A 27,277-nucleotide genomic window follows, 5' to 3' on the forward strand; every position below is an offset into this window, starting at 1 on the left:
AGTGGGGTCCGCAGGACACTCGGGGAGGGAGCGAACGCTGGGGGCTGGCGTTGGAAACAATCCGAGTTTCCGCGTTAAAAGAAACGCCGCCCAGCGCGGCGGCGGGGCCTGGAGCTACCCGAGCCCAGGCGGCCCGAGCTGGGGCCGAGACCCGAGGACCGGAGCTTGTCGACACGGGGGACCGAGGCGGGAGAGCGACCCCGGGCCCCACTTTCCCTCCTGATGCCGAGAGCCGGACCCGACAGATTTCAGAGAGACCCAAGTCGCTAGAAAAGCAGAAACGGATTGGCGGGGTGTGGGGGGCAAAAGTGGACCTGCTGGCGGGGTGTGAATGGGGGGGGGGGTGCAGAAGACAGCTCCCCCCAGCACTCCCACTGCCGGAAAAGAAAAATAAAACCTCTTCCTACACTCCCTCCCCTCCAACCACCACCGCGGCGAGTGGGCCCGAAGAAACAGCTCGCTGCCTTTAATTTGGGGACCTATGTTAATGAAGTCGGTAATTAATTCGTCGCTTTGTTGTCGGTTCTTATACTGTATGTGTAATCAAATGTGGCCGTCCTTGGGATTTACAGCAATTAACGAATTACGGGCGCGCGCACCAGGCAGCCGGCGCTCGGCGGCCCGGCTGGGCGCGCGGCGGGGCCTCCAGCCTCGCAGGTGGCTCTGGAGCTTTGGGCCCAGGCGTCCCCACGAGCCCCGAGCGGCTCCGGGTCTGCCCAGCTCCTCCCGGGCCCTCCGAGACCGCCCCAGGCCGAAGAGACCCGTTGGCTGTCGCGTTCCCAGGAGTGGCGACTCTCTGGGGGCCCGGGCTGGGGGGAGGGTGAGTACGAACCTTTTTTCTCACCCGGCCCCCTCTGTACTGAAACACCTGGCGACTGCCCCCGAGGCCTTTAATGGGGGGGGGGGGGCGGGGGGGCGCGACAAATGCCTCCGGCGGTCTGGCAGCGCGGCGCGGGGAGGGAGCGCTCGGCCGGAGTCACCGTGCGTGCTTTCGGGGAAGGAAGGGCAAATACACCCCGCTCCCCTGAGCCGGAGCCTCATTCCTACTCCGAGAAAAGACAGTACTTCCCTCAGTTTGATCACAATGATGGTTAAAGCATCAGAGAACGAAAAAGAAAAATGGACGTGGTGGGTCTGGCGGAGGGGAAGAGCTGGAGGGAGGCCTTGGAGACAGTGGGGGCGGGGTGGGGTGGCGAAATATCACAACACGCGCTTGTGATCCCCACGAAGTAAGCGAAAAATTTTGGACTTGGACATCTAACTGCTGTGGGGTGCAGTGTCGTGGGAAACCCCTCAAGCCCGACGTGGAGGTTTGCGATGTCCTCTCAGACGAGGGGGCAGCTGAACCTCCCGGAAAACTCCGGCTCTCTGTTCGACTGGGGCAGATTTGGGCGCCGCGGGCCGTGGGAGGGCTCTTCCCTCCCCAGCGGCCGGGGGCAGACAGCTCCCGCTTCTGCTCTGCCCTCCAGTCCAATAACTTCGCAGAAATGCGGGACCAATAAACCACGAGTTGGAAATGGACAGTGTTAAATAAACAAGGGTCTCTTTAAAATTCTCATCCACTTCAGATGTCTAAAGTAAGATTGTGATGATTTTGTCACGGTTTGGTAAATTTACCCCTTTAAGAGGCTTTCATAAATCCCAGAACACACCTTCAGCCAGATTTGAATATAGATTTAGGTTTTAAAACCCAGAAGCTGGAAACACTGCTTTATCAAAGAGAATTTCCCTTTAGCTTAGCAATGTGCTGAAGCTCTTAAAAGATTGGATCTGAGAGAGAGAGAGACAGAGGGGAGAAAGAGAACTAGAGACAGAGAGAGGCAGACAAAAAAAAAAAAAAAGACTTTCTTTTTCTTTCTAGAGGAATTCTGCCCAGACTCTGCAGCAGTTCGTAGCAAGCAAGCTTTCTCCTGAGTGTCTCCTGGAAAAGTTGCAAAATTGCTCTTCACCTGTAAGAACATGCTTTTTATCTTCCAGTCTCTTCTTGTCAATTCGGAAATTGCAGACAGCCGGGCTCAGGTACAGTCCCCACAAACCCTACTCTAGGTCAGGACAAAAGCCACTGGCTTTGGAGGCAGGAGGGGGCTGGGCTGTTGTACTGAAAACCTTAGAGGCTTGGTGGGAGAAAGACTCCTTGGATGAAAAGTCTAACTCTTGATTTCCAGTAAGTCCTTGAACTTCCCATACTTGCTATGTGGTCATTGTATTTTCTGTTCATGTTTAACTTTTTTTTTCTGTGTCCTGTGTCTTTTGAAAAAATTTTTCTGTGAATCTGACTTATGATGGCATGCTTTATGTTTTTGTAATTTTCATTAACAAGTGGATGGTTTTAATTGCCACGAGTACAATTATCTGGCTATGAATATGAGATGTAAGCATTCAGAAGCTAAATTAAGAAAACCAATACACAGGGATTCAAATTATTTGTCAGCGCTTGCATGCAGTTTCCAAACTATGGCTGACGTGTATTTTGAAATCTAGATGCTAGCTCCGCTTACTTTCTCCACTCCACATGCCAGACCACTTTAAAATATTCCAAACTTTCCTCCAAGTTTATTAACTATGGTGGGGGGAGGAGTGGAGGAGTGGGAGGAGAAAGGAGAGAGATCTCAGGATTCTTCCAGGCTAATTAAAAAAGAAGAACAAAACCCATATTCCGTGAGAACACAGCCTCCAAGGGGGAAGGAGCCAGCTAGACTGCCTGAACACTTACTTCAGAAATATGAAGATTAATTTCCGATCTTTCCAGAGATTCAGTGGACAGTGGGGGACCACATCTTGCCTTAGAACTGCCATGATATTACAAAGAAGTCATTTTTCATTAGGTTTTTAGATATATCTTTATTAAAAACTTTGACAAGATTAACTTTAATTAATTTTTTAACAAGGGTTAAAGATTGGCAATGCAGGCAGAATTGGGGGGAAATAGAAGGCAACAGATCACTATGTTTTAAGCTTGGGTCGCTTATTCCCTGTATTGCGGTTGTCTCAGAAGAGAGGGTAAGGGGGAAAGAAATGACTTCAAAGATAGGATTGTGCCGTCTTGATAAAAGGGTAGGAGGCAAATTCCAAATGCAAAAAAAGAGGAAAAGAGGACCATGTTGTTCCGGAATGAAACGGATTAAGATTGTGTGACAAGTGCGAGATGTGGGGCTGTGAGACATTTATGAGCTGAATGTGAGCTGGGAGCTCTGGTTTGTCCCCGAGCGTGTGCGGACCAAGGCTGTGTGCAGAGCAAGTTTAGGGTGGGGGAGAAGAAGGGCATGTGTGAGTGTGAGATGGAGAGTGAGGTGAGGGGTGTGGGTTGGGAGGGTGTGGACAGGAAGGTGGATGGATTGATGAAGGGTGGTAACTGTCAGTTTACATAATTTTCGTCTCCTGGTCCTGAAGTTTCCTTGAAATCAATCCTACTTCAGGCAGCAGCCTTGAGCTTACAGAGCTGATATAAAACAACAATTACAGTCCAATATCTTGCCTGTTTGCAAACTTCATTTAAAACTGGGGGAAAAAAGACCAGGGAATGGTTTTGTAAGAAAGGCAAAAAGAAGAAAAGAAAACCACAGTGAAGCTTTAAACTAGTTTGGATAAATCTCTGATCTTTTATTTGTAACCTTTTACAAGCTTTATTTCCCATATATGAAAAGCTCCTTTTATATGGGCACGACAGACTTTTCCTTTGGATTTTTAATTAGAGCCCATCAATTGTAGCCATATTTAAGAATCAATATAAAGTAATCCTTCGAGATGGGATAAGGTTTTAATCGAAAATCTAATTTCCCACTCTTTGCAGATCATTTTAAGGGGCTGGTTGATTAAAAAAGAGTTTAATTTTTAAAAGACATAGCACCTGAAAACCTGGAAAAGATCGTTTTGGCAAAAAAACCAACTGATGTTGCCTGACAAAGGAAAAAAATGTCTAGCTGTTGTTGGGAACTTTCCCCCTCTATTTAGAAGAATTTGACTTATTTTTTTCTCAAACACTATACTCTAATCTGGTTCTTGTGAGAGTATTCGCATTGAATGGGGAGAGAAAAAAAGAGGAATTGTTTGTCTAAAATAGGATTTCATATGCAAAAATAGTAACTTAAATTTTTTATTAACAAAGGAAACACACATCTTGACAGGTCCTTTTCACTATGTGCTCCCAAATTTCCAAGATTAGGAAATGAATAACACACACTTTTCGTTTTTTGTTCATGGATGCAAACTTTCCATTTTCATATCCAGGAATGAATATTTCCAACCAATTTTTAAACTTCAATGCTACAACTTTGCAATTTTAATTTTTTATAACAATTGAAAAGTTGCTTATCACAAAGGCATAGAATTTTAAACAGTTCTACCAGAGTCCTTAGCTTTCAATTTATCTTTTTTTTTGAAAAAAGAAGAAAAATGAAAGCAAGGAAGGAAACAAACAAAAACTAATTATAGGAGCACAGCTCAGAGAATTTTTGCTCCTTAATGATCAAGCTGAGCTGTTTGTTCAAAGACCACACATTACCTAAATGTGCACGGTGCATATTCAACAAACATCACTGCTTTAGTTTAAGATCTGCAGATCATCTCTAAACTAGACGGGATCCCCTCAAAAGTTTATAGGCGACTTTCCAGACAGTCATTGCCTTGTTTTTATTGTTACATCTGTTAAGCGCATTTGAAAAAACGAACTCATCGTATTTTGCTTTTTTAAATCTGAACGAAGGGGTTTGAACGTATTTGATACTCATGCTTTTCTTTTATCTGCAGAAATTTCAATTTGTTTAAAAGGCTGGCGTTTAATGCACTGCATGACCGCATAAATTTTAGAGAAACTGTCTTGTATTTCTCCGTAATCGCATCTAATGAAAACCTGGGATTTTCCATTATTTTTTAAAAAATGTGAAAATATAATGCATCTTCATTAGGAAAATTGACTGCTGTGCTCAAGACAATTCTTAATTGAAAAGGCAACCTATTTTAATGGTGTGGTTGAGAAGAAGATTACATACTTTATCCAAACACAAAGACAATTAATAATGAGAAGCAGGCTGCTGCCATTAACTCTAATGCAGTTGCATCAATGTCAGTGAAAAGTGCTCATACCTGAGATACACGGTGCACACTCCCCCGGCTCCCTCCTTCCCCAGTTCACCCACTCCTTAATTTGGGTTTCTTAATGTGCAAGCCCCAGAGACAGCTGTGATCAGGCGGGCTAGTTTCGGGCAAGTGCCGCGCGGGGCCAGGCGCCCCTTCCCGCGGGTGGCGCGGTGCCGGGCAGCGCCTCCCGGCCGCGGGCGTCCGGATGGTGGGGGTCTCCGCGCAAACCTCGCGCCCTCCCCCATGCGCGTGGAGCCGGACCAGGGCGGCCGCGGGCCCCGCGCGCTGGAGGGTTTGGAGACCTAGGGTCACCTGGTATATGTGGGGAAGTTTACCAAAAGGGATTGGGCTGCCTCGGAGACTGGGTTCTACTTTGATTCACTTAGGGAAAAGTGGGGTAGAAAAATCTTTTTAAAATTGAGAGTGAGGACGGCTGGGCGCAAATGGTCATCCGGCGAATCGACCAAGTTTTCCAAAGCGCCCCCTCTCCAACTCTCGGGCCAGGAGAGCAACGCGTGCATGTGTGCGTGTGCGCGCGCGCGTGTGTCTCCGTGTGTGTGTGTGCTCGCGTGTGCGTGTGTGCTGAAGGGGAGATCCTAACCTTTCCTAGGTTCGAGCACGCCCCGACTCCAGGCTGGGGGTTAGAAAGGAGGAGGCGGCCACCTCTGGGCTTTTCCTTTCCCGAGCGAGGCGCAGCCAACTCAAGCGTCGCGCTGGCCGCCTCGAACCCGTGGCGGCGAGCTGCGGGAGCCAGCGCGGGAGGGGAGACCCCGGGCTCCCAAGCCTTGGCGCCGAGCGAGCGGCGGTGCCTAGTGCCAGGCGTGGTCCCGCGGCCAGCCGAGCCCGGCGCTCTCGGGCGCGAGGACTGGAGGACGCGGTCCACCTTCGTGGTCGCCATGCCCCGGGGCGGGTACAGGCTGGAGAAGGGATAGATCTCTTTTCGGTGCTTTGGGAGGTGCTTCAGGGCCCGCAAAGGGCTCGGCGCCTGCCGCCTGACGTCCCACAGCCCTGGAAACCCGCTCTGCCTCTGTCCCTTCCCCAGTGCAGTCTCCCAGCCAAGGCTCAGGCGGCTGGGGAGGGGGCACCCATCCATCAGCATCACTCTCTCCCCCAGTGTGGACCAGGGCGCGGCTGCAGGCTAACAGGCTCACTCAGACCAGGCGGTCACCTCCTTTCACCAAAGGGTTGGTTGGGGGCGCGGTCCTTTGGGGCGTTCTGAAGGCTTCTTGCTTTGGCCAGCCACGCAGAGCGCCAGGGAGAGAGACACTTCTGGGGTCTGAGCCTGTGGGAGGTGCTTGGGAGGGAAGAGAGAAGAGCAGGTAGTCAGACTTCCAAGGCTATCCAGGCGGCAGTCAGAAACACATCCTGTGGAGGAAAAAGGAGGGACCCTATCCTCCAAGGCCCAAGTGGATACATCCCTTTCCCTTGAGGGATAGCCTCACAGGAAAGTTCCTTCCACAAACACACATTTCCCTCTGCAGCCCTCCGTGTGGCTGTGCCAGCTTTGCTGCCCTCAGTCAGCCGCACCCCCACTTTCCCTCATGTTTCCATATTCATCTACAGACTTCCTGCAGACTTGCCATTTTTGTGATTCTGCCACCGGTTAGGGAGCCTCTCAAAGCCTCTGAAGACCAGCAGACCTGGAGTTTTCTCTGAAGCCCCAGGCTCCTTCCCCCTACCCCTCTCCCCTCAGGACAGGTGGATCGCTAGAGCATTGTAACCTCCCTTTGGTGAGAGCCAGCTATCAGCTATTTGTCACTGTCTGGGAACCTCTCCCCTCCTTCCCCATCTCATTCTATACGATATATGTACAGCTTTTCCTGTTCCTTTGGACTGCCTTTTTCAGATCGCAAAAGTTGAAGTACTCCAGTAACTAGCAAGCAAGCCTTGGTTTCTGCTGGTGCTGAGGCCATGTGTGTCAGCTGGGTATCAGGGGAAGACCAGGTCTCCTAGACCAGGAAGAAGTGGTTCTCTTCTTGGGATCGCTTGAAATTTAGATGTCATATTTGCCTAACAACATAAGAACAACAACAGACTAACTTGTATTTGTGGATCTGTTTCTTGGCATTTGACCTATGGATGCTGGAGGCGTCTTTATTAGCATGTGTGTGACTTGGATAGCCACTCAATAATGACAGTCCTAATCATTTATTGAATACCATTTAAGCTAGTTCAGCAAGAGACAGTAGCTCTTAGCCTAAATAGCAGTTATCTGGCAGCTTATTCAACTAAGGAACAAGCAAAAAGTGAAAGATACAATTGCTTCCACTACTTAGCTCCTGAATATGACAGAGTCACCATTTAAGGGACACGCAGACCACACCAAAAGTAGATAGTGTGTTCTTCTGGTTGTACTCTCTTGTATTTGATGTACAAAATATGTCAAAGAAACAGAAAAAACAGGCATAGTTTATAGATATTGAGTATCAATGGAATCATGGCCCTGAGTTTATTTTGACCTTTTCCTACTGTTTCAATAAAAAACAGAAGCAAAGGCTTGAGTGAAGGTTTTTTCTAACAAAGGGACATTCTGTAGACACTAGATATTCACCAAGGAGTTGGTCACCTCTAGTAAGCCTGTGTCTATGGTAAAACACTTGGAGGGAAACTAAACAATTCCATTATCGTTAAGAAATATTCTTAAATGTCCTGGTAGTTGACATTGGGTAGTTACAACCTCAGTCAACTGTAGAGTCCTAATGAAGACATTCCAGTAAAAGCAAAAACCACTTTACATTAGACCAAATAGTCTTAAGTTCTTTTGCACATTTGGATCAATTTGGTCTATTAACCAATGTATTCACACACGGCAGGATGGATAAATCCATTTACTTTTCATGAGCAAAATTTTCCATTGAAGTCTCTGGTTTCTCTAAAGATGTGTGATTATCAATCCAAGAAGTCTCCAGAGCACAAGTCTGGTTTTTTTTGAAGCTGATTGTAACATGAACTTGCATGTATTCACTCATTTATTCATTCAAGAAACATATTTGGGGGCCTACTATGTATTATGCAATTGTCAGGAGTTGATTATGTCTAGAGATTCATGCTCAGGACCAGGAACTAAGTTATTTTTCTTTTATTTTTTAAGGCAGAAGCAAATGGTTATAGTAAGCATTCATCTAAAAGTTCAAATTATCCTCTCTCTTCTGGAAAAATCACCATCCCAAATCTGAGGGCAGAAGTCATCTTGATTTCTCTAGTTTCCAGAGTATAGATGATTACTGGGAACAAAAATTAAGCCTGGGGAGATTTGTCAGTTGCCCAAAGTTGTGAGTACTTGTGTTGATCATCCTCAGCAGTGTTCCTTGGGAAAGCTGTAGGAGTTGTTTGCATTAACTGACGAAAGTAGATGACTCTTAATGTTCAGATTTGATTTGTTTCTAAAAAATAAAATTAGAAGGCAACGGAGTGTATAATTTATCATGTGTTTAGATAATGTGCCCTGCAGTAGAAGATAATTTTTTTGATACGAATAAAAACAAACTTGAGATTTAACTCTATATTCTTCTATGCAATATCTAAAAGATATACTGTCAGTGTGTATAGCATCATTACATTCTTATCTTATTTTTAAGATAATGCAAAAAAAGTATTCAAAATAATCATAAATATTATTTACTTTTTAAATGCCTTTTTTTCTGGGCTAGAAATGGTTATTGTATATTTATCTATTTGTTTTTTGGCCAATTTGGCTTCAACTACTCGCCGGTCCTCAAAGTTAGTGGGTTTTATTTCCCTCTGAATGTAGGATTTCCGAAGTAACAACTTACACTCAAGTATAGTCTTTCCTATAAAGATTCTCTCCCCTTCCCTTTTGATTTGCTTTCCATCCGTAAAGCAGACATTGCTGTGCATTTTTCCGTAGCTCATTGATGGAGGTATTGAATATGGTGATCAGACAGGGTAGAACTGAGTCTCCATGAAGGTGTCCAGTGTATAAAACCTCCCTTTCTCTGGTGAACTCTGACAAGAGAAATTAAATGTCACCTCTTATAAAGCAGTCTGACTGATCTGTATCTTTTTGGACCCACTAGAGTCTTTGAGCCGTCTCTTCACCAAGAGTTATTTTCTTTTGAGTATGATTTTGTGGGTCATGGCACCCATGCGTAGCCTTTGGTCTGTACAGAGGCCATATTTTGATTAACTCCTTTGGTGCAAACTATTCAGAAGGCTGTTGGGTTGTTGTTGTTTTTTTTTTTTTATCCTAAAAACATCCAAAACCTCATTCTTTACTTTCCAAATTTGGTCTTTTTAATTTCCCTCACAGCTAGGAGGATATGAGAGCCCTTTTGTTCTGGAGCCGTGGTTCTGGTGGTCAGGCTGTTTGTTTGTCCCAGGCACTGCACTTAGGATTTTGAAGTGCCCTAAATTCTTCAAACTAAGCCCCTATAGTCCTCATACCACCTCACCAGCTTAGATTATGTGATCTTGGGAATGAAAAAAACAAAGTTTCCATGAGATTAGGTAGCTATTCATATTATAAATATGACTTTATTAAATTTAACTGGCAAAGAGATCTATTGCAAGTAAAGAAGGTGAAAATACAGGCTTAAAATATCCAGGACTGAAAATAGAACATTTAATTTCTGATTGTCTCTGCAGGTGGGGTATGAATAGAATGCTAGTGTTGCTGCTGCCAGAATGCCTGCCTATTTTTATGCTTTCATAAGGGATATGGCCAATGGAAAGGGACACTTACTGAAGTTCGACAGGGTTTATGTAGAAATCCATTAGGCTTAAGGAGGGCAGTATCTGCCTTATGGAAGAGAGTGGGCCTTTGGACGCTAAAAAGGTATATGTGAAATGAAAAGGAGATGAGAATCCAGACACTCCATCAGCAGCCTTACCCTGTGACGGACCCAGAGGCCACTCCAAAGCCACCAGGGCAACTGCCTGTTCAGTTTGCCAAAGAGCCAGATGCTGCTGCTTGGAAGAATCTCCTCCACAGCTTGATGTCTGGGTCCTGTGATTGCCATCCAAGGAACAGTGGTGGGGCATGCTGGGATGCATGCAATCCCGGCATCCCACTATAGTGTTTTCTTTTTGAAAAAGAATCATTTTCAATTAAAGAAGTTTTAAAACTCGCCTACTATTTTTTGAAAATTTAAAAATTAAATTGGAGGACAACAGCACAAATCAAGGCTGTATATTTGGAAAAAAAATCCACCTAAACTTTGCTTTGTTTATGGGTCATATTTAATTACCCCATGAAGATTGGAACAGTTAGAAGAGACAAAAGACCATGATTCACAGTGATGAAAGAAAAGTCACTACAATCTAGAAGAATGTTAGTGCAGATAATATTTATTATTTATGTTATTAACTATGACCATTTATAAAATTTATTTACATGAAATAAAAGTAAGATATTCAATTTTAGTGTCAGTTTCACAACAGAATTTTGATTGCGGGTGCCACTGAACATGTGTTTAAATAAAAAAGGCACCAAGAAAAATGATAAGTGACATTTAAGGGGAAAAATCATGCCTGACTGAGTGTCTGATGAGTCATTAACGTCTCTTCTTAAATATCAGCAGTATTGTGACATGGAGCAACATCCCTCCTTTGCAGAATATGTGTTCCTCTCTGCTGTGGGGCAGCGGAGTGAATGAGCCACTGTAAGTCTTCAGGCACTCAGACCACTTCCACAAAGGAGCGTAATTTGATTCCAGTGTACAACCAAAATCTTTGCTCTTTTTATGTAATCTTTTATTTTTGTAATTATAGGAATTTTTTTCCTTTAATATTCCCGGGCTTTGTCTAATAGCTGATAGTGAGTGCCTGAGTGCCAGGGTAAATCTGTAATTTCTGTAATCATTGTGATCAGTGTGAATCATGTCATGATTAATGCGGCCATACTAATAGGTAATGGCTAAAAAGAGAATCAAAATATTTGGATTGCAATAACTTACTATGGAGCAGGGTTCTCAACCAGGGGTGGTTTCTGCCCCCAGGGGACATTTGACAATGTCTGGAGACATTTTTGGTTGTCACAACTCTTGTCTAGAAGGGAGAGACCAGAAATGCTGCTAAACATCCTGCAGTGCAGAGGACACCCCCACACAAAGAACTGTCTGGCCTGAAATGTCAATAGGTGCCACATGAGAACTTCTGATGCAGAGAAATAGATAAGTATAATAATATTGACATTTAAAAAATTTGGGTGATTACCAAAATATAGATAGGTATATAGTATCACTAATCCAGATGAAAAGTGAGAAAACTTAGTCACTTAAATGTTTTAAAATATCTTCAGGTTTGGGATAATATAGACAATGCATAAAGGCATATTGTTATTCTTACTTTCTGTAAAATATATTTCTCAGGGCCGGCCGGGTGGCGCAGTGGTTAAGTACGCACGTTCCGCTTCGGTGGCCCGAAGTTCGCCGGTTCAGATCCCGAGTGCGGACATGGCGCCGCTTGGCAAGCCGTGCTGTGGCAGGCGTCCCACATATAAAGTGGAGGAAGATGGGCACGGATGTTAGCTCAGGGCCAGTCTTCCTTGGCAAAAAGAGGAGGATTGGCAGCAGATGTTAGCTCAGGACTAATCTTCCTCAAAAAAATAAATAAATAAAAACTGAACTTTAAAAAAATATATATATATTTCTCATTCTCACTTCCGTTATTACTTAAGCACATAGCTAGCCACATCTTGATGAAATCAATAGCACTTTTAGTTATGCTTATGTTTCATGAACAGGATACTAATTCAGCAGGAAAAACTACATTAAAGATTTTATATATATATGCTTATTTACATATATTTACATATTTATAATATATTAATTTACATATATTTATATTTATAATATATTAATATATTATGTTTATTATATATTAATATATATTTATTATATATATTTTTATATATATTTCAGTATTTACCCTTTTTTCTATTTCTAAAAATTCTTTCCAAAAAATTTGGAAAATGCGTAAAACTATAAAGAGAAAAATGAAAATCCTTAATCCTACCACCTTAAGTTTTTAGTCTCTGTAAACTCAAACTTGTGCACATGGACATCTATTTCTTGATACAAGGACAAATATTGTGTGACAAAATGTTTTATTATGGTTCAGTTTTCATGATATTAACTCTCCTGTGCAGCAGATGAAAAGTGAAATTTTTGGTTATTTTTGTAATTATTCTCAATACTAGCTTTTTTCCCTTTTTTGAGTGTGAATTTTTTTAAGTATTTTTTTTTTAAAGTAATGTGTTCCGTCATACTAAACAGAAGGCCTCTCTCCACACTTGGCCCACACTGTCACCCTGCCTTATCTGTGTTTATCTAACCATATGTATGGCTCGTATCCTAGGAACTTTCCCTGACTCAGACGTCTGTCCTGCAGAGCTAAAGTTGTTGTTCAACAGGTAATGCGTTTGTCTCAGTCAAATTTATGGGTGCGGATTCCACCACTGAAGCAGACTAGGCGGTAGTTAGTTACCAGTGGGCCTTATGGGTCCTGGCAGGGAGACATGGGCACGGAGCCCCTGGCGGGAATGAAACCCAGACAGAAGGGTAGGGAGGATGGCCAGAATGGTAGCCTTGTCCAGTACAGAAAAATTACAGAAGCAAAAAGGACAAATCGAAGTTAATGGAATAAAGCACAGCCTTTAAATAACAAATTGAGCAACAATGAGCTTGTATTAGCATTTGGGCTGTTACACAAGGCAAGACTTCTGCCTTATTAAAGCCTTAATCTTTGGTTTCCTCCTCAGACTCACGTTACCTCTTGGCAGGGAAGCATAAGAGAGTGTGGAAATGGCCCACCATCTTCAGGGTTTATCTTTTCTGGGATTTTAAAATGGGGACTAGCCCTTGAGCTGCCACAATTTTGTCCTACACAGCTGATAACGGCAATTTTATGGAACTCGCCTTGACATAAAGCAAGAGGCTTAACGAACAGTTTCCAGAGCGGAATCTCTTTCCTTCTTCGCAAAGTAGTTCTCATCCCTGGGTTTGGAACAGGTGGCGGGCTCAAACAGTGACGAGCTTGTCTGGGGCACTTCTCATTTTTTTGTAAAGTCTGAGCTGTTGATTTGGAAGACGCCCACCCTCTTGCATCCACCACGTTCAGGTAAAGGAAAGAGAATGTGATGCTGGGCTTTCTAGAGGTTTTAAAAGAATCATTGGAGGAGAAATGAAACATGCTGTGGAATGAATAATATGCCAGTTAGTGAAGAATAATGTAAAGCTACAACTGAAGTGTGGATCCTTTCCACAATAAGGAAAGTAGAATCCTTTTGCCTGTAAGACTGCAGAATTATTTGGCCTGGGTCTGTTTTGGGCGTTCTTCCTCATCAACTGATGATGGGTCTCTGCTGGGCCTCCTCTAAGTCCTGTCCCGGCTGTATCTAAAATTGGCCCATGCCAGCCTGACCATTTCTTTGACTCAGGGCTGACTTACGAGTTATAGAGAAATCCCAGTCTCTGGGTATTTCAAACTTAAAGTTTGAAATTTAAAGTCAAGTTTCTTCATCAACTTTATTTCTACACTTCTAGTTATTTCTGTTCCTACTTACCTATGCAAATGTCAGAATGGGCTGCTCATTTAATTCTGTAGATGTCTGTAAATTTCTGTGACTGTCGATTTTAACACTCATTTTATTTTGTTCTGCCGCTATAAGGAAAGGGCTTATACACACACCCAACACTGACAGGAAGAGTATAGTACTCCTCTGGGCACCACCTAGTGGAGTTTTTCTTCTCTTTCTATCACTTATACATCCTTGACTTAAGGCTACTTCTTGTCATATTCTTACCTGCACTTTCATCATTAATTAAAAAATGAACTAAAGAACCATGTGCTTACTTCTCTATTGGGGTTTTGATGGGTACCTGGGTACAAATGGGTACATGATGCCTGCTTGTATGCAGTTTGTATACATAACACCTAACTTCTTCACAGGCTGTTTAAAACAAGAAAAAAGAAAAAAAATGGAAAAGAGAATGTATAGCCCAGGAAGCACTCGACCCTGAGGACGGATGCTGAGTATTAACGAGAGTATAGGACCTACTTTAGTCACCATTCTTTAAAATACAAAGGATGTGTAGAACCCCGAGTCAATAAGAAGAGCTATTATGATAGAAATGTTTTATGGGCACTTCTGGAGCAGAGCGCATTATTAAAAGGGCAGGTTTGTTGAACTTGAAGGAAGAATGGCTATAGTGATAACCCAATTAATGTTGTGAAAAGCGTAGATTATTTTTAGAAGAGGAAGCTCTCCGTGCCTTCTTTCTGAGATCAGAGATGATGAAAGGATGTAACATAGGGGCTGTTTCAGCTGCACACACAGATTCGCATCCCCACCTTAACCAGCCCAGGGGAAAAACACAGGACTATGTTTGCTGGTGGCCATTGTGGAATCTTTATTTCTGGAAATCTCTGAGAAGGGATTTGAAAGCTTTGGATAAGTACTTTTATTTATACCTTCCTAAAGGTAATCAAATGATTCCTTAAGTTTCCTTCCAGTTCTTATTCTATGATACAAACATAATTTTAAAATTATTTTCATTAATAGCTAAGGGAAAAATTTACTGCCAACTAGTAAATCCTAGGAGGGTCTTCTCATGTTTTGAGGCAATAAGAAGTTAATGTTGTAAAAAAGTTTACTTGTTATAGTTGTTAGTGCCATTGAGTCAATTCTGACTCCTAGTGACCGTGTGGACAGCAGAGCGGAACCCTGCCTGGTCTTTCTGCACCATCCTCTCACCTTCTGGCATTATATCAGACGATGCTCCGCTGCTATTCATGGCCAATTTTTCCGGAAGTGGGTGGCCAGGTCCTTCTTCCTGGTCTGTCTTGGTCTGGAAGCTCTACTGAAACCTTGGGTGACCCTGTTGGTATTTGAAACACCAGTGGCCCAACAACAAAAAAACAAACAACCCAATTAAAAGGTAGGCAGAGGATCTGAACGGACATTTTTCCAAAGAAGATATACAGATGGCTAACAGGCACATGAAAAGATGTTCAACATCACTAATCATTAGGAAAATGCAAATCAAAACCCCAATGAGATACTGCCTCACACTTATCAGAATGGCTATTATTAAAAAGACAAAAAATAACAAATGTTGGAGAGGATGTGGAGAAAAGGGAACTTTTGTACACTGCTGGTGGGAATGTAAACTGGTGCAGCCACTATGGAAAACAGTATGGAGATCCCTCAAAAAATTAAAAATAGATCTACCATATGATCTGGCTATTCCACTTCTGAGTATTTATCCAAAGAACATGAAAACACTAATTCAAAAAGATATTTGCCCCTCTATGTTCACTGCAGCATTATTCACAATAGCCAAGACTTGGAAACAACCTAACTGCCCATCAATAGATGAATGGATAAAAAAAGATGTGGTTTATAAATATGCCGGAACTATTCAGCCATTAAAAAAAGGTGAAATCGTGCCATTTGAGACGAGATGAATGGACCTTGAGGGCATTATGCTAAGTGAAGTAAGTCAGATGGAGAAAGCCATATACCATACGATTTCACTCACATGTGGAAGAAAAAACAACAACAATGAGAACAAACAAATACATAGACACAGAGAACAGATTGGCGATTACTGGAGGGGAAGGGGATGGCGGAGAGTGAGTGTGGTAAACGGGTACATACCATGACGAATGGCAAGTAGACTTTTGGTGGTAAACATGCTGTAGACTAGACAGAAGTCGAAATATAATGATGTACACCCCAAGTTTATATAATGTTACAAACCAATGTTATCTCAATTCAAAAATAAAAATAAAAAAAGAAATATCAGTGGCATAGCTTTTGGCATCACAGCAACACGCAGCCACCACAGTATGAAAACCGACAGGTGGGTGGTGCGGTTCCCTGACTGGGAAACAAACTCAGGCCTTGGCTGTGAAAGCGCTGAATCTTAACCACCGGACCACCAGGGCTGGCTGAAAAGATTTACCAGCCTTGAAAACCTCTCTTAAGACAGCTTTTAGTCCCAGATTGCATAGTTCTTTCGTATTTTTTGATATGTACTTTAAAACATTTTTCCTTGTTCATTATCGTCTTTCAATTATTTACTATTTATTTGTAAACTTTTATTACATGCCATAGGTTATATTTTATCCATCAGGGGCCAGCACAAATATTTAAAAAAGATCTAACTTTTTTAAAAAGTTAATTTTATTGTTTGAATTATCACACAGTAAAACTGACCTTTTTTGGCGTACAGTTCTGTGAATTTTTTAACATATGTGTAGATTCATGTAACCACCCCCACAGTCAGGATACCCAGAGCTCTTAACGTCAGACACCCTCCATCTTCTAAAAACTACGTCACTGAGATCCATTCTCTAATGTAATTGCTAAATGAGTTTATATCCAGCAAAACACATAGAGGAATATATTTACTGGAAAAAAGTAAAGTAATATATGTTTATCCATAATAAGTAAAGTGCTTTATTCAAGATATTCTTAAAAGGCCCAAGTTGCTAAATTGGACCTATTGTGTCCAAAGTAATTTTATATAATTCCTTGTTATCACATCAGCTGTCATCATTAACAGATAATAACACACGCACATGCACATGTCAATATGAATACCAAGTTTTCATAATTTTGAAGACTTAGTATCTCACGGTTTTTCATTTTTTAAAATCTAATTTAAACTATGACATGAACTTAACAAGCAGATGATAAGCAAGAGCATTTTACTCATTCACCTGGTGTAGCATCTACCCTGATTGTGTTCTTATTTTATTCTTTCTTCAGAAGTTGGTTAGGACAGATTGCAGAAAGTAGGAATTCTAGCATAAGCCGTCAAAACAAAACAAACTCCTTATCATGCCAGATTTATGTATCCTAAACATGCTACTGTCACGATAACAGAAATAGGCTTGAAGATTCTGCCATGTGTTTCTGGTTGAACTGGATGCAGTAAGAGGTGGTGGCGGCTCGGGCTGTGTGCGCTTCCTGAGCAGAGTCGGTCCTACGTGGGTCTCTCTCACAGGCACGAGCAGTCAGGTCTTTTAGCCAGGTCACCTTTGCCTGCCCGTTCGTAGATATACAGCATGATAATAATTTGCTATAAGCCCAGTTTGTATACACACAGAGAGATAATATAGGTAAGATAGCACTGATTGTTGGCTATCTTTTGCTACAGATAGATGAAAATATGTGCTTGTAATTTTTAGATAGCTATGTTGAAAAAGTCAAGAATTTGTGCTCCGCTAATCACAGTCAACACACTGAATAGAATTCTGTTAAACATGCCCCTTTCCTCCCATCTTTTCTTCAGAAATGGAGGCTATTATGAGACAGTAAGCATAATGGGGTTAAAAATACCTGGAAATTTAGTATGTGGTGTCAGAGAAGACACCACAATAGTCAAATGTAATGAGGTTGGATATTGTGTATTCTTCCAATTTGTCATTTCCTTTCAAAGCTATTATTTCACTCTTACTGATAACCTCTCTTCAGTTAAAAAAAAAATTACCGTTAACGTTCGCTCACTTTTTGCAGGTTTTGAACAATTTTTTAATCCAACAAGCTATTTTACCTGACACAATAGATGTGGTCTTAGCCAATAATCTTCATTGTTAACAACATCCAATGGCTTTTTAACAATTATATGGCATCCATTGTGTTCCATTTTCTTTCCATGGCGGTAAATGCCCTCTAAAGCACTCCAACGAGTAAGGTACCCGAGGTATCACTTTCTTCAAGCTATGCTAGCTGTCTCTAATTCAATTATCCAACCCAAAGACTTCCTTCAATGCTGCAAAATTGTCCTGATACTTCCCCATTTCTGATGTTAGCCTGAGCTGTTTGTGGTTGCTTGGATTGTAAAATGTTTCTTTGTCTATTTTGCTTATCTTTTAAAACCATTTTACTTGTCATTAAGAAATGGTTTCAGATTTTTTTTTAAAGATTTTATTTTTCCTTTTTCTCTCAAAGCCCCCTGGTACATAGTTGTATATTTTTAGTGAGTCCTTCTAGTTGTGGCATGTGGGACATCACCTCAGCATGGCTTGATGAGCGGTGCCATGTCCGCGCTCAGGATTCAAACTGGCCAAACCCCGCCACGTGGAGCGCGCAAACTTAACCACTTGGCCATGGGCCGGCCCCCGGATTTTTTTAACCTTAGGAATGACCATATGAATTATAGGCAGTTGTCATTTGTATAAGCGTCAAGAAGATATGAGCAGCAGGGGAGAGGGGAGTATCAGCATCTCTACGAGTGAAGAAAACCGTGAAGTTACAGCTCAAACTCTGTACCACCCATGCCACTGCTGCTTATTGCTCACCATCTCCTGCCCCCTTATTTCTACGGTAAATCTTATTTGTGTCATTTGATTATTTACTTATTATCTCTAGAGAGTGGGTAGGTTAGTAGTCTCGGAGCTCCAAATACACTCAAAATGCAATAAAGGTCAGAAGCTAGAGAGGATTAAACCCCTCCATGTGTTATAGTGATTGTTATATTTACCTTCTGAAAACACACCCAGCTTTACCCCACAGTTTCATCCTAGAAAAAAGTAGAAATGATATTGGACATATTATCAGAGAGTCAGTATGTGGTTCTTTGCCACTAACTAACCATGAATCATTTCTTCTCTTAGAAGTGAAAATTTGTGATAGTTTTTTATTTCTTTCTCTCTGAATTTTTTTTTTTAAGATTTTATTTTTTTCCTTTTTCTCCCCAAAGCCCCCCAGTACATAGTTGTATATTCTACATTGTGGGTCCTTCCAGTTGTGGCATGTGGGACGCTGCCTCAGCGTGGTTTGATGAGCGGTGCCATGTCCGCGCCCAGGATTGGAACCAACGAAACACTGGGCCGCCTGCAGCGGAGCGCACGGACTTAACCACTCGGCCACGGGGCCAGCCCCTCTCTGAATTTTTAGGAACGGAAATCACAGATGCCAAAATCCCCTCACAGGTTTGATTCTATAGTGACTGAAATGATGAGTCATTTAGCAGATGTGATTTTGCCTTTTTTTTTTTAATCCCTCAAGGTTGATGGTTGTAACTCTCAATCTGTCTACACCACTTTTAAGGTTTTGAACAGTAGGACCCTGGCATACCCACCACAATCAACCTGCATTGTGACTCATTGACCTAGCAAAGGACCAAACAGTAGTTCTTCATGGACTGTGTTAGCTGGAAATGCACTAATTGTAACATTAATTTTGGTGAACATAACGGTTATGCTATAGGATGCTCAGCAGATATTGGTGCTGCTCAAACAAGCATGGTTCAAAGATGTATTTCACGGTCATAGGCCGTCCTCTGACTCTAAAAGACAACGCAGGAGAACCTAGGGTTTATTAAGGAAGACCACTGAGGAAGGAAGAGCAGGCTGCATCTATCTGAGATAACCCGTGAGAGGTGCCAGTCTCTGCCCTTTGAAAGATCACTGCTCAGGGAGTCAGCTAACCTGTTCTTGAGGTTATCTCTGTACACCTGTCTGTTCATCTCCACTTCATAGAGCTAACACGCTTCTTTTCTCCCCCACGTGTCAGAGGCATTTGTCAGATGGCACCTTGGACATTCAGTAGAACAGGGAGTAGATAAGCTGATGAAAAAACTGGGGCTTTCAGAAGAGATCAACAGCTTGTCTATTTATCAGACTTATTTAATTTTCACTGATCAGATTGAGGCATACAAAAACATGATCAGAAAAAGGCCTGGGAGCGGGGAGGGGGCAGCGTCTGGTATGACTGGCTCATCAGTAAAGGAACTCCAATAAAAAAAGTGAAAAAGAGAAAAGGAAGGAAAAAATGGAAATTTCATTTCAACTAACCCAACTAATTTTTTCCCCAGAAGAATAGTGGGTTTAAATACATGAACTATATTTAGTACAGATTAATTAATTAATATTATAAATACAGATTCAATGGAAGCTTGAAACACTATGAGGACGAAAGAAATGGTGAGCATTATACTTAGTTACATATAAATACTAGCTGAAGGTAAAGCTTCTTATTGATGGAGGGACCACAGTTCATGGAGCTTGTTTTCTTCTGTGAATTAGAAAGTGTTAATTCAGCTATAGCAGTTCATGCTTGGTTTTGTTCCTTCCTTCAGCAAATGCTTGCTGAGCACCCACAGTCAGCTAGAAGCTGTGGGGCTGTGTTGCAGCACAATCCACGGGGGTACCTGGAGACAAAAGCCTGTCAGTCACGGTCCCGGCAAGGAATAGATGGTGCACTCAAGCATGGCAATCGAGGAGAATTTAATGAAGGGAGTTTTTATTAATGTATTCGAAGGGGTAAGGGAACCCACGAGGAATGGTGAAGCACCATGGATTAGCAATATCGGGGAGCCGTTGCCACCCCTACACCTGAAGGGATAAAGGGAAGGAGAAGTTACTGGATCCCAGGGCAAGCTGTAGCTATGGTTGTGGCTGCAGCCCTAGGACAGAGCCCCCTGACAGGAGCTGTGGCCTTCAGGAGAGGAATGCTGACATATCACATCCCAGCAGGAAGGGACTGGGCTGCACCCTCTGACTTCCTGCTGGTGACTGTCATGGGTTAAATGCAACTCCAAATCAGAGAACAAGGGAGCCCACTGACATAATCCATGAAGGCCAGCATCCCAGTGTACAGAGCTGGATGGAGAAGGATAGAGGGTGGTTCTAGAGGGGCAGGCAGCACACGCGGTACATTGACCCTGAGATATGCATGCAAAGAAAGATAACCACAGAATAAGGCAACAACACAAAAGATGTCTCAAGATAAATGATATGTGGTATAGATAATAAGTCCTGGGTGAGGGTGTGGCATAACTCAGGGAAGACTCCTGTAAAGAAACGAATCCTTCTGTGGTTGGGTCTTTAAGAAGGGGTAAGGATTAGGTCAGCACAAAGGAATGTGGAGGACAGTCTAGTTGCGGGGGCAGGGGGGAACATTGACAACAAAGACATGGAAATAAGAACAAATATGGCATGACCGAGAGACTATACCTAACTGGCTGAAAAGGTAAATGCCACAATGAAAATGTCAAGGACTTTCAGGGAGAATGGTGACCCACTTCCATTTATGAGTTTTTTCTGTATTTTTACTGAGTGCCTGCTGTATGCCTTGTAGTCTGTAAACCTTTTGGAGAGAAGAGGACATTGAAGATAGGCTATCTGGCCCCAAGAACCTTTCACTTCCGTTTGCCATTCACAAGAAGCAGTGAAATAGTTAGTCACAAAATAGACAAAATGCCAAAGTGAATGGTCCTTGGAGTTCAAAAAAGGAGTAGTACAGAATATGCAACTCCTGAAGTGTGCTCAGTCATTTTTTTATTCATTCTACAGACATTTTTGGAACGTCTACTATGTGCCAGGCACTAGCTAGTAAAGATGTAATTCCTTGTGGTGATCCAGTTCCAGAAGTCAACAAAGGAGAGTTTGGCTCAGACTGAACCTCACCTAGTTTAGACAAGAACTAAATAAAGCAGGCTTTTCCAAAGTGTACCCTAATGAATCCGCAACAGGCCCTCCCTAAATAGGTGTTGACCAAATGAATGAGATAAGTAATTAAAATGAGGAAGTGTTACAAATTTGCATGATGTTTGGGAACAATGCATATGATGGTGATTAATGTTGATTTCCAGAACCTAATCATAGTGTGTGTGGACCCACAATGGAGGCAGGACCTGGCCTGTGTTGCTCACTGACGTCATCCCAGCTCCTAGCAGAGGGCCCAGCACGGAGCTGGAGCACATCTATGTCTGCCGAAGCAGTGCTGGGATGAGTGAAGAAATGACTGTGCATTTGAATCAAGGGTTTTTACAGTAAGGTTGCTTGGGGTGGTGGTCCCTGCCCACCCTTGGGCGGATGTAGTTGCCGTCACAGTAGATTAAGTAGCCTTTCAGATTTTTAATGAGTGCTTCTTTAAGTGCATCTTAGCTTTTCCTCACTTTAATTTCTTGTGAGTCCCAGATGACTGCTGCTTAAATTGCTCTAAATATAAGGGGGGGTGGGTCGTGTCCTGCATCACCTTCAACAGGCAGCGCATGAGGGCATCACGGGAGGCGGCAGAGCTGCTGTCTCCACCGGCACCCGGGTGTGCGTACCTGTGGGCGGCCTCAGTGCACTCGCACGGTCACCTTTGTTCCTTTCTTTGAGAGCTCTCCCTTTTTTTCCTACCACCATTAAAGTCACATGAAGTCATTCTGAAGTGCTTCTCGTAAACACCAAGCGAGAAGTACAGCCGTGAGAGAAATTATTTACCTGTGTGGAGTAGGTTATTTTTTTAATTTGTAACCTGAGTGACATTCATTTTAGAGAAGAGAGTATCGGGGTGTGCCCCCCCAGGCTCTATTTACTCAACGTGGAGTGTGGCTTTTTTTCCCCATAGGGTAGCTTTAACCCCACTGGCTTATTAATTATGACACCTGAGGATAAACTTCTATTTACTGGCTTTTAAACATTGCATTTTCTATTTGGCATTGGACACAAATAGAGATCTAAGTTCAAACTGAATTTATGGCTTATAGAAACTGAAAATCAGATAAGATTAATATTGTCAGCTGACGATGGATATGTGGTCATGTTAACTTTAAAGCGGGCAGGCCTCCTTGTAGCATGAATTACATTCACACAAGCAGAGTTCTGCCCTGGTCGGCTCTCCGTTGAACAATCCTGCCTCTGTGAGGATGGGACGGCAGCACTGAGGCTGGCAGGTGGCTATGAGATCTGGGAACACCCACTGCAGTCCGATTGTGGGCGAGGTGCTCTGTGCACCAAATTCTTGTGTTTGTATTTAGAAAGAAACAGAAAATGGTCGTCAGGGCTGCGGGCGCCCTGCTGACCTGAAGACGGAGTTTGTGACAAGGAGGTTTTCAGAATCTTGTGGCTGAGATAAGACAAATTCTTTTCACTTGAACAAAAGATTATTTCTGTTGGGAACCCTCACCCATACGCTTTGAGAAAGACAGATATAAAAGAGGTGAAGGAAGTCTGAAACACACGGAGGAGAAAATGCTTTACCCGTGTGCTAGGAATGCCATTATGCATATGCTCTTTTCAGTGCCGAGCATTCATTCCAATTTGTGAAATTCTTTTCTTGTTTTAAAGATTCCCCCCTGCTAAATATACCTAGATATCAATATGTAGATGTCTCTGTCAGCATTCAGTTTCTAATTGTATATGTAATATTCTAAGCAAGTGTTTTACTGTAGATTGTTAAATTAAACTGGCACATTTAATTTTTCCCACATGATTACTGTGGATGCCATATGAAAATAAAAACAAATGTTTTGAACATAATTGATACCACTCCAGTATTCCAATTTGTGAAAAAAACATTGTTTTTCTTTCTTCCTTTTTTTTTGCTGAGGAAGACTTGCCCTGAGCTAACATCTGTTGCCAACCTTCCTTTTTTTGTATGTGAGCTGCCCAGGAGCATGGCCACTGACTGACGAGTGGTGTAGGTCGGCGCCTGGGAACAGAACCCAGGCCGCCAAAGCAGAGCACACTGAACTTAACCACTAGGCCACCGGGGCTGGCCCTGTTTTTCTTTTGAGGGTTTGTACAGAGATCATCTCAGAAGCATAAGACATGGAATCTCAGCTGAGAAGTATAATTTGAGAAATTGTAATTAATAAATAATAAAGTTAACTTTTTATTACTTATCATCTTTATCAATAAGTAAGAAACAAAGATGGTATACTTTTTAGACTATTATTGGGTAAGCCCTAAGTATATTAGCAAATAAGCAAAGAAAAAAAGAAAGAAAGAAAAAAAAGTTGGCTTGGTCATGTGATTTCAACCTTTTTAATGGATACTATGTAACAAACTCAAATAAAAAGTTTAAAATAACTATTTAAAAACTCATGTCTGATTTTATGTCTGGTTGGGCAAGGCAAGGCTGCCGTGGTGACTGGACACAGTAGTGGCTCACCACAGTGGAAGGTTGCTTCTTGCTCACGTGAGAGTCCTGATGATGGACCGATTGGTCACTGGCTCTTCTCCGTGTGCTCATTCAGGGTGCCAGGTTGACAGAGGCTCTGCCATCTTCAGATTGTGGCTTCTATAATCACCATGATTCTCTCTATCCCAGCCAGCTAGAAGGGAGAAAGAGTACAGGGGAGTGAGAGGACGAGAGCGTGCTGGACTAGGCCGAGTGACACACATGACTGTTCCCATTGCACTGGCTTGGGCACATGGCTACCTGACTTAGCTCTGCGCCTGCGAAGAAGCAGGTACAGATTTTGGTGAATGGTCAATAGCCCGTGCCACAGTCTAGCACCCTCCCAGCCTAGCAAAGTGTGTGATTCATAGTGAGCCCTCCATTAACATTTGCTGAATTGAGCACGTGTATACAGTAGCCCCCCCTTACTGCAGGGGAGACACATATCATACATTCCAAGACCCCCAGTGGATGTGAAACCAGGCATAGTACTGAACCCTATATATCTTATGTTTTTTCCTATACATGCATACCTATGATAAAGTCTAATTTATAAATTAGGCACAGTAAGAGATTAACAATAATAACTAATACTAAAATAGAACAATTATAATAATACATTGTAATAAAGTTACTGTAGATCTTAGCAACCTCAGCATGATTCTTTTCCTTTCTTTATTAAGTCGAGAATTTCACCTTTTCACTTAAAGGAAGCACTTTACGGCTTCTCTTTGGCATATCCGAAATGCCAGCATCACTACTCCTGTGCTTTGGGGCCATTATTAAGAGAAATAAGGGTGACTTGGACACAAGCACTGTGATACCTCGACAGTGGGTCTCATAACCGCGACAGCCAAGTGATTAACGGGCGGGTATCGTGTACAGCGTGGACCTGCTGAACAAAGGCGTGATTCATATCCCAGCAGGATGGATGGGGAAGGTGCGAGATTCATCACACTACTCAGAACTGGGGACAATTTAAAACTTAAGAATTGTTCATTTCTAGAATTTACCATTTAATATTTCCAGACAGAGGTTGACCAAGGGTAAATGGAACCACAGAAAGCAGAACTGCACATTTTGTAATACCTTGCAAATGTGTATATGTTTTATAATGTAGCAATAGCATAGTCATGATATTTCTTATTTTGCTACTGTAACTTGGAAATTTATAATTTATTTGGGTAGTAACAAATCTCAATTTGTCACAAGAAATTAAAGATACAGCAATGTGACAAGATAAAATAACTTGTCATTAACTAAGAAATATTTTTCTATGGTTCCACAAACATACAATGTTGCAATTTAATTTTTAAGGCTTATCCCTAAAGGTGGACATATCTTTGCTTTTATACATACGATATAAGGAACATGTTGTGCACATTGACAGTGATTTGGTTGAAGTAATTTCTTAGGATAAATTTCTAGAAGTAAAAATTTTGGATCAAAAGGAATAAACGATTGCATGATTTTTGCAAAGCATTTACAGTATTGACAGAAAGGAGTACAGAGCTCAGGGAGGCTGCTCCCTCACTGACCTGAATGGTGTTGAAACATGTTTTACTGCCTGGAATACTCAAAATGGTATCATTGTTTTAATCTATATTTCTTTGATTGTTAATAACATTGTCTTACTACTTTTTCCATCTTTTGGGAGGTAGTTCTTCCTATTTAGATATGATGACGTTGAGTGCTATCATTAAACCTACTAATTAGGAATGAAATTCACTTTAAAGATTTCAGGAAAATATAAATCTAGGGCTCTTCAGTCTGGGGTCTGGGGACTCTTAAGAGTCCAGAGATGGCCTTCAAGTAACAGTGACACTCCTGGAATTGTGGGCAAGATGCTGTGAATAGGCACTTATATACATTTTTACAGAGTACATAAGTTTTTTTTTTATCAGATTCTTCTCCTGGTTTCATTCTACTTCCTTTCTGTGAGCAACATAAGAATTTGCGTCTTTCAGAAACAGAAAAATATGTTAACTTTGGGCTTAATTTCACTCTTGGACTTTAGTTTCCATTGGGTGCTAGTGATACATCAGAGGTGCCTGATTTCTGGGTTTAAAAAGCATAATTAATTAAATTTTAGCGAAGTTCAGTGGAAGCTTTCCCTTTTAATTTTATGTTATTAAGATTCTATGACTCACAAGTATTGACTGTATGTGACTAATATTTCTAAGCTTTAGGAACTTTGGACAAAGCTCCAACAATAATGTGTTGTTATTTTTGAAAGATAGTTCAAATATCAGAAGACACAGAAAAAAGCAGTGGGAAAAATAAAAACAGTCGCACCAGTGAGAGAAAGCCCTGGGTTCATGGTAAGTTTTAGAAGTGAACCAAATTATAGCTGGAGGCAAAAGTGAAGAAGAGGCAGAGACATAGTGACACAGGAGAAAGATGAGCATTTTTGGTCCTACGCTTATGATAAGTTAGGCAGTAAGTGACTGTGCAGTGATTTCATCTCCAAGGAGACAGACAGCCCACTGGAATGCAAACTCTGTGGTGGCAGAATCTTACCTGATCATTGATGTATTCGCAGTGCTTAGAACAGTATCCATTATTGGTGGCCATTTAATGACTACTTATTGAAAAAGATTAGTAAGCCAAATAAATTCCAAGTGGCAAAACACACACCTTAAATTCTCATTGGAAAGAAGGCAAAAGAAAAATGATGCAAGATGGTACAGTGACCATTGATTGATTGATTGATTCTACAAATGTTTTGGGTCCTGACTGTGTGAAAGGCACTCGGCTAGGGAGCACAGAGGCTACAAATGGCTCACAGTCTTAAGTTTGGTGGCTGCACCAACAGGAGCTTTGAAAGGGAAGGGGAAATTTCACCCACTACAATCTCCAACTCCATCTTTCCTTTAAATAAGTACTCTCTGAAAAGGAAAATAGAAAATGGATGGGTTTTTAAAATTAATTTTAAAATAAAGAATGAATAAAAGCATCTTTAGAAAATGTTGCTCTTTTATGGATTTTAAAAATATACAATATTTTAAAATTTATATATACAAATTTATATAAATATAAATATTATATAAATATATAATTAAACATATGCAATCTTTTAAAAATATAAAAATAAAAAATACAGTTTACATAAAAAGAAACTAGTTATTATTCTATATATATTCTTATATATATTCTTATATATATAATCTTATATATATATTCTTATTATAAATAAGAATTCAAGATAAGTGCCTTCTACTGGACACCAGTTGCTCCTCCTATACAGAATTCTGGAACTGCCATTGTGTAAGACAAAGAAAACAATGACATGGATAATTATTAGACAAGGTAGGCAACGTTAGGGGCCCTAAG

The 27,277-nt window shown here is 41.8% G+C and overlaps 1 long non-coding RNA gene across 10 annotated transcripts in view; it reads left to right on the top strand.

Moving 5' to 3' along the window:
* Positions 1–120: 120 nt before the first annotated feature.
* LOC139045691 (uncharacterized) overlaps positions 121–27,277 on the top strand; it is a 222,856-nt gene continuing 195,699 nt past the window's right edge. For 6 of the 10 annotated variants that reach the window (XR_011504607.1, XR_011504600.1, XR_011504599.1 and 3 more), the window contains exons 1-2: positions 121–820; positions 1,862–2,019. This is a non-coding gene — a long non-coding RNA (uncharacterized lncRNA). The other 4 variants (XR_011504602.1, XR_011504605.1, XR_011504603.1 and 1 more) reach the window with 2 other exon arrangements.

This window comes from Equus asinus, chromosome 7, assembly GCF_041296235.1.
Source record: "Equus asinus isolate D_3611 breed Donkey chromosome 7, EquAss-T2T_v2, whole genome shotgun sequence".
Lineage (NCBI taxonomy): Eukaryota > Metazoa > Chordata > Mammalia > Perissodactyla > Equidae > Equus > Equus asinus.